Source organism: Nanorana parkeri, unplaced genomic scaffold, assembly GCF_000935625.1.
Source record: "Nanorana parkeri isolate BGI_ZX_2015 unplaced genomic scaffold, ASM93562v1 scaffold2406, whole genome shotgun sequence".
Taxonomy (NCBI): Eukaryota; Metazoa; Chordata; class Amphibia; order Anura; family Dicroglossidae; genus Nanorana; species Nanorana parkeri.
In genome coordinates this window covers 90,407-97,482 of record NW_017308674.1, presented here as the reverse complement: position 1 = coordinate 97,482, position 7,076 = coordinate 90,407, and the positions used below count along the sequence as shown (strand labels likewise).

At 42.2% G+C, this 7,076-nt stretch overlaps 1 long non-coding RNA gene across 1 annotated transcript in view; it reads left to right on the top strand.

Moving 5' to 3' along the window:
* Nucleotides 1-2,262: 2,262 nt before the first annotated feature.
* The window catches only part of LOC108801616, a 6,965-nt gene continuing 2,151 nt past the window's right edge, over nucleotides 2,263-7,076 (top strand). The window contains exons 1-2 of the long non-coding RNA XR_001942158.1: nucleotides 2,263-2,318; nucleotides 5,127-5,147. This is a non-coding gene — a long non-coding RNA (uncharacterized LOC108801616). The remainder of the gene's footprint in view (nucleotides 2,319-5,126; nucleotides 5,148-7,076) is intronic.

The window sequence follows — 7,076 nt, the reverse complement described above, 5'->3', positions numbered from 1 at the left end:
CCAGGCAGCGTGTCATTACCCACTGCCCGGCTTCTTGATTGCCCGGGAAGCCGACTCCATTCTTTTTGGCCGGCTCGATGCTGATTGGCCCGGGAAGCCGACTTCCCAGCCAATCGGCATCGAGGCTGGCCAAACAGATCTGACAATATCGTGACACGACCCCCACTCTACAGGCATCTCATTCGCCTCACATAGATCCTCAGTAGTAGTCATTACCATACCAGTCCCTCGGCCAGCTGGGCAGACACCGCTCTCCGGGACCTGCCCACATCTCCTGTGTGTACAGCGCCCATGTGATCGGCCCTCAGCCTGCTACTGTGCAGACTGCCCAGCGCTCTCAGTCAGAAATCCTGTGCATGCGCAGTAGCAGGCTGAGGGCCGATCACGTGGGCGCTGTACACACAGGAGATGTGGGCAGATCCTGGAGAGCTCGGAGAGCGGTATCTGGCCGAGGGACTGGTACAGTAATGAATGCTGCTAAGAATCTATGTGAGGGGAATGATTTGGCTTCCCAGCCAATCAGCATCGAGCAGGCCGAATAGCATAGATCCAGCTTCCCGGCTCCATGTTCCCTCGCGGCACTGCCGGTCAGAGGAAATCTCCGTCTGACCAGAAGTTCTGGTATCGGAGCATTTGGGCGAGTGCGAGTATTCGGCGTTGCGGAACCTGGCCTTGGGGCATCAGGCAGGGAAAATCCGGTCCTGTCCCTAGTCATCACCATAATGACACCAGGGGACACACAGGGGCGGGACACACACACACGTCATCACCATAATGACACCAGGGGACGGACATAGCAATACTGACACAAGGGGGACGGACATAACAATAATGACACCAGGGGATGGACATAACAATAATGACACCAGGGGATGGATATAACAATAATGACAACGGGGACAGACAGAACAATAATGACAACGGGGACGGACAGAACAATAATGACAACGGGGACGGACAGAACAATAATGGTACTGGGGACGGACATAACAATAATGACACCAGGGGACGGAGATAACAATCATGACACCAGGGGACATAATAATAATAATGACACTGGGGGGACATAATAATAATAATGACACTGGGGGGACATAATAATAATAATGACACTGGGGGTAAATAATAATAATAACACACTGGGGGGACATAATAATAACAATGACACTGGGGGGACATAATAATAATAATAATGACACTGGGGGGACATAATAATAATAATAATGACACTGGGGGGACATGCTCAGGTGTCATTATTATTTTTATACAGCATTACATCATAGCCCAGCAGTGCCACACCTAACCCGACCACACCCCATCCCCCTTCTCCCCCCCACCCAGATAGAAGCCCAACCCAGCAGCCATGTGCACTCACCGTGGACAGGTGGAGGATGAGACTGCAGCCATGGAGGAAGGAGGGCAGGACCATGAAGCAGGGTGTGCAAAATCGATCTTCCTACTCTGCTGAGTGGGAGGTGATATGCCGGGCTGCAGAGATCTTTGCTGCACATAGGGACACGAGGCTGCTGCCCGCTGCTGCCCTCTAGCATCAGAAAGTGCTAGTCCAGAAATGTTTTACTAGCGTACAGGGCCCCGCAACAATGACTGGGCTCCGGGCAAGTGCCCCTTTTGCCCCGCCTTAAAGACGGCCCTTCAAAGATTCAAGAAAGATCTGCATTGTGTTGTTGGTTTAAATCTGTATTCTAGTAGAAGACACCCATGAACACTTACTGGTAGAATCAGAAGTTTTGTGTATTCCAATGTAAAATTAAAAATTTCCCAGCACACTTACCACCTAACCTGAAAAATAAAGCCACTGTCTAACTCTTAGGTTTAAAACAGAGGTTTTAGTTGCACAATTTTTACAAAATATGTGGAAGCCACACTGCCTCATAAAGGCGCTTCTGTGTAGTGTGGTCCTAACTCCATGAGAGCTTCCATCTTGGAGCATATATTGTATATAGCCAAACATGTGCCCCCCCGTACCAAATCCAACAATTGAAACAAATGGCAAACCTGCACCCAATTCATCCATTGCTGATGTGCTCCAAGATGGAGGCTCTCATAAATTAGAGTTAGGACCGCACTACACAGAGGGGCCTTGACCAGGTAGTGTGGCTTCCAGATATTTTGCAAATGTTGTGCAACTAAAACCTCTGTTTAAACCCTAATAGTTAGACAGTGTAATGTTTGTTTGCCGGCTAAAAGCTAGTTATGATTTGATGGGTGTATCCCAATGTGACTCTTTTTCTTCTCTTCTTGAAGTAAATTTTAGAGTTGCATCAATAAATCAGGACATGGACATTCAAAATAACAATGTAAGTATATATAATATTTCCAAATACTAAATACATGTATACACTCACCAAGCATGTTATTAGGAACATTTGTATACTATTCATGCAATTATCTAAGGCTACATTCACGCAGGGCTATTATGTGCATCTACGGATGCAGGAACTCCAGATGTGCCTGTTCATGTTAATGACAGAGTGGGAGTGGCCACATCCGTCAGTGGTAGTCTGCATGTAATGGTACATGGACGAGTACCTGCAGTTCGGGATAAATGTGTCACTGGTTGCAATCTGTCTGCGTCCAACAGCATGCATGCTTACCTGTATGGATGTGCCAGTCTGTAGCCCTGTCCTATCATTATTATATTCTATATATCTACAGTACATATAAATCCTGTATTATAATAATAATCATCATTGAGTTGGACAGGCGGCTGCACGGGGCTACACGCACCATCTGTTTCTCCTGGTCACAGGTTTATGGATGGATGTGCACGCTGTAGAGCTGCCCACACCCATGTCCTAATACTAAACTCATTGTATAAAGAGCAGAAAAATGGTGACACAAGTTTAATTAAACTTAAATTGTAACATTCTACTATTATTGTGTATATTTAATATTTAACCAGTTCAGCTCTCACATCTTTACACTGCTTATGGACCAGATTTCTACATTTTCACAATGGGCCTGTTTTATTTAGCAATAACTTTTCATTACTTAAGATAATATTAATAAAACATATTGGTTTTTAGGACAAGCAAGACTTTCTTTTGCTGATGTTTAAAAAAAAAATTCTATGCAACCCATAAACATAAATTGTAAGAAACACTTTGTTATGCTTCAATCAGTGTTTAAAAAACTCTAACTGCAAATAAAAAGTATTAATTATTAATATATAGAAAAATCTATTGGAGATAGATAAAAAAAATATAAGTAAAAAAATAATAGATTGGAGGAAGGAGAAGAAGAAGTTAATTAGGGCTGATTAGGGTAAACTACAAGTAAAAAACAGGTTAAATAGGACAAATGTTATTTATAAAAAAAACATTTCATATGCAGAGAGAGCTCATCACTTTGATCTGCAGATAAATGAAATAAAGCAGGCACAAAAGTAACAATATTACTTTGTATCTCTCTACCTCCCTCTGATCAATGTTTATATACAATGTTACTTTGTATCTCTCTATCTCCCTCTGATCAATGTCTATAAACAATGTTACTTTGTATCTCTCTATCTCCCTCTGATCAATGTTTATAAACAATGTTACTTTGTATCTCTCTATCTCCCTCTGATCAATGTTTATAAACAATGTTACTTTGTATCTCTCTATCTCCCTCTGATCAATGTTTATAAACAATGTTACTTTGTATCTCTCTATCTCCCTCTGATCAATGTTTATAAACAATGTTACTTTGTATCTCTCTATCTCCCTCTGATCAATGTTTATAAACAATGTTACTTTGTATCTCTCTATCTCCCTCTGATCAATGTTTATAAACAATGTTACTTTGTATCTCTCTATCTCCCTCTGATCAATGTTTATAAACAATGTTACTTTGTATCTCTCTATCTCCCTCTGATCAATGTTTATAAACAATGTTACTTTGTATCTCTCTATCTCCCTCTGATCAATGTTTATAAACAATGTTACTTTGTATCTCTCTATCTCCCTCTGATCAATGTTTATAAACAATGTTACTTTGTATCTCTCTATCTCCCTCTGATCAATGTTTATAAACAATGTTACTTTGTATCTCTCTATCTCCCTCTGATCAATGTTTATAAACAATGTTACTTTGTATCTCTCTATCTCCCTCTGATCAATGTTTATAAACAATGTTACTTTGTATCTCTCTATCTCCCTCTGATCAATGTTTATAAACAATGTTACTTTGTATCTCTCTATCTCCCTCTGATCAATGTTTATAAACAATGTTACTGTATCTCTCTCTCTCTCCCTCTGATCAATGTTTATAAACAATGTTACTTTGTATCTCTCTATCTCCCTCTGATCAATGTTTATAAACAATGTTACTTTGTATCTCTCTATCTCCCTCTGATCAATGTTTATAAACAATGTTACTTTGTATCTCTCTATCTCCCTCTGATCAATGTTTATAAACTCCGGTGTGATAAATCTCTGCATCCCTAGGTCTGTCACACAACTACTACTTATTGGCTATCATGAGCAAGGATTCTTCTTGCAGTTAAATTGCCATTTTACGAGGAAGAAACATTCCATGCCAATTTAATATTTCTGTAAATTGATGATTTTGGTAAAAAGAACTTCTTTAGAAAGTATAATGTATGTGTGTGAAATATCTCCTGCTGCTTAGTAAACTGACGCTGAAGTGACCTAAATCCAAGACTCATTCTGGAAGTCCTAATAAATAAATAATGAAACAATCTTCTCTTTATAGAAAAGTCTCGGTACTATACAAGATGCAATCCGAGTGCCGAAATAATAATCAAAGAGTCGAAAATGATGATCAATAATCCGTAGAAAAACTGCCAGCACGTTTCTGGGATTTAGACACTCCTTCATCAGGGGTACTGGATGTTCTCCAAAGTGGTCAGACTCAGTGTGTAAATCTCCACCAGCATTTTATGAAGTATTGAGCAGATTTTCACAATATATACAGAATATACAACTATTCAATGCAATTCAGTTGAGTCTGGCCATATTTGAATACATCCAGCATCTCTCTTTATTTGTACTTCCTCTTTGTAGAAATCACTTGTCCTAACTTTCTGTAAAGATAAATGAGATTTACCTGTATTGACATTAGAAATGTCTAACTCTAATCTGTAATCTCTCCCTTTCTGACAGTTTTCCCTCATCGAGTTGCAGGTAAGTGATATATGTCTTATGATTTTTGTCACTGGTAGGTGTCTCTTGGGTTGTAAAAGCAGGACTACCAACTGAAGAATTAAGAACAATATAATGAGTGGCATTACCCATCACTCTTCAGTCCATCATGCAAAGACTGGAAGATCCAACAGAATAAGAATTTATTTATTGGTTGATCTTTAGGTTGATTAGATTTGTACCAAAATATAGAATGTTTAAAGGCATTTTCATTTTAGACATTGATGGTGGCAGCCATGAAGGATGACTCTGATACTTCACATAAAGGTATAAGTGACGTGTTGGATACAAGGTTTTAGAAGGTACTAAGGACGTCCCTTGGTAAAGGGCCGGAAGACCGTGCGATGGGAATCCTCATGTATATATAGGGGTTATTCACAAAGCTGCCGAATGATTTAGCCGAAAGTTCAGCTAATCGTTCAGCTTGATTCGGCTGGAGAAAGCGTTCAGTTCGGCTAAAACGAATGGCTGCTGTACATGCTATTCTCAATACTGCGTATAGCGGCCAAAGTAAACAACAGAATATACCTGAGCCGAACGAACATACTCCGGCTCAGCAAAGCCGAACAAACAGCCAAAGTGGACCAAAGCAGTGAATGTTAGTTAAAAGATAGAAGTTAAAAAAGCAGTGCGGAGTCCCCTCCCCAAATCATATCAGACCCTTTAGGTCAGGTAGAAATTTTAAGAGACACTCCAATGCCAAAACCCCTCCAAAAAAGTGGGGTCCCCCATAAAATCACATACCAGACCCTCACCCCTCATTCACACCTGAACGTTTTGTAGCGTGCTCTACGCTCGACGAACGCTAAAAAAACGCTCAAAAATATAAATCGCATTGTAGTCAATGGTCTCGTTCCCACCTCGGCGTATTTCCACCCGTCCCTAACGCACTACAAAACGGCCCGCGCCTGGAAAGGTACAGGTACTACTTTTTTTGTTGCGCGTTTCCATTGGGATACAGCCAAGTAGCCTTCGGAAACGCGCGACGGTCGCGCAACTTTTTCCCCGCGAATGGCGGTGAAAAAACACGCGACGGTCGCGCGACAGACGCGCATATACAATACGCCTAGGTGTGAACGAGACCTAAATCTGAGCAGCAGCCTGACATATCAGAAAAAGGGGTGAAAACAAGCATGCACCCCCCCTCCCCCCCCCCCCCCCCTTCCGGCACCACACCAGGCCACATGCCCTTGACATTGTGAGGGTGCTTTGACAGAGGGAACCTATGGGTGGTTATTATTGTGAATAACCCCTTTAGTCTAATGATAGCACCAAAACAACATCTAAGCGTCCAAAATCAGTTGTGTTCCTTGGACCGACACATCCTCCTTCTTCAGGGCTATACCAACAGACATGAAAAGGAATACATGAGTAAAATGTAGAAAATGTATTGGTCCATCTACATTTAAAACTTGTGTATATCTAGACAAAACTCATGCAGCATGGAACACCCTAAAGACATATCTGATGGTTACCAGCAGGGCCGGACTGGGACAAAAAATAGGCCCGTCCATTTTAGACTGAGCAGCCCAATCATGTGACCCCCGAAGGCCCAGCCCAAATGCAGGGGCCTGGTCAAACACCGAACTGCAATCAAGGGGAGGGGCCAGTCGCTGGGAAGTACAGGATGGCTACACCCGACACATAAGCCTTCCTATAAACCTTGTCACAATATACAAACCTTGCAACAACCAACATGTGGGTCTCGCCAGGGTTGTGCGGCCTCTCCATGGCTGCGTGAGGGTCTCACCAGGTTTGTATGTGCGTCTTGCCAGGGGTGTGTGCAGATCTCTCCATGACTGTACGTTCTCACCAGGGCTGTGTACAGTTTGTAAGAGGCAGTGGGCTCTGTAATCAGGCAGGTACTCGCTGGGGCCTTGGCCGTATAATGTGCCTGTAGTGCAGCTTTTA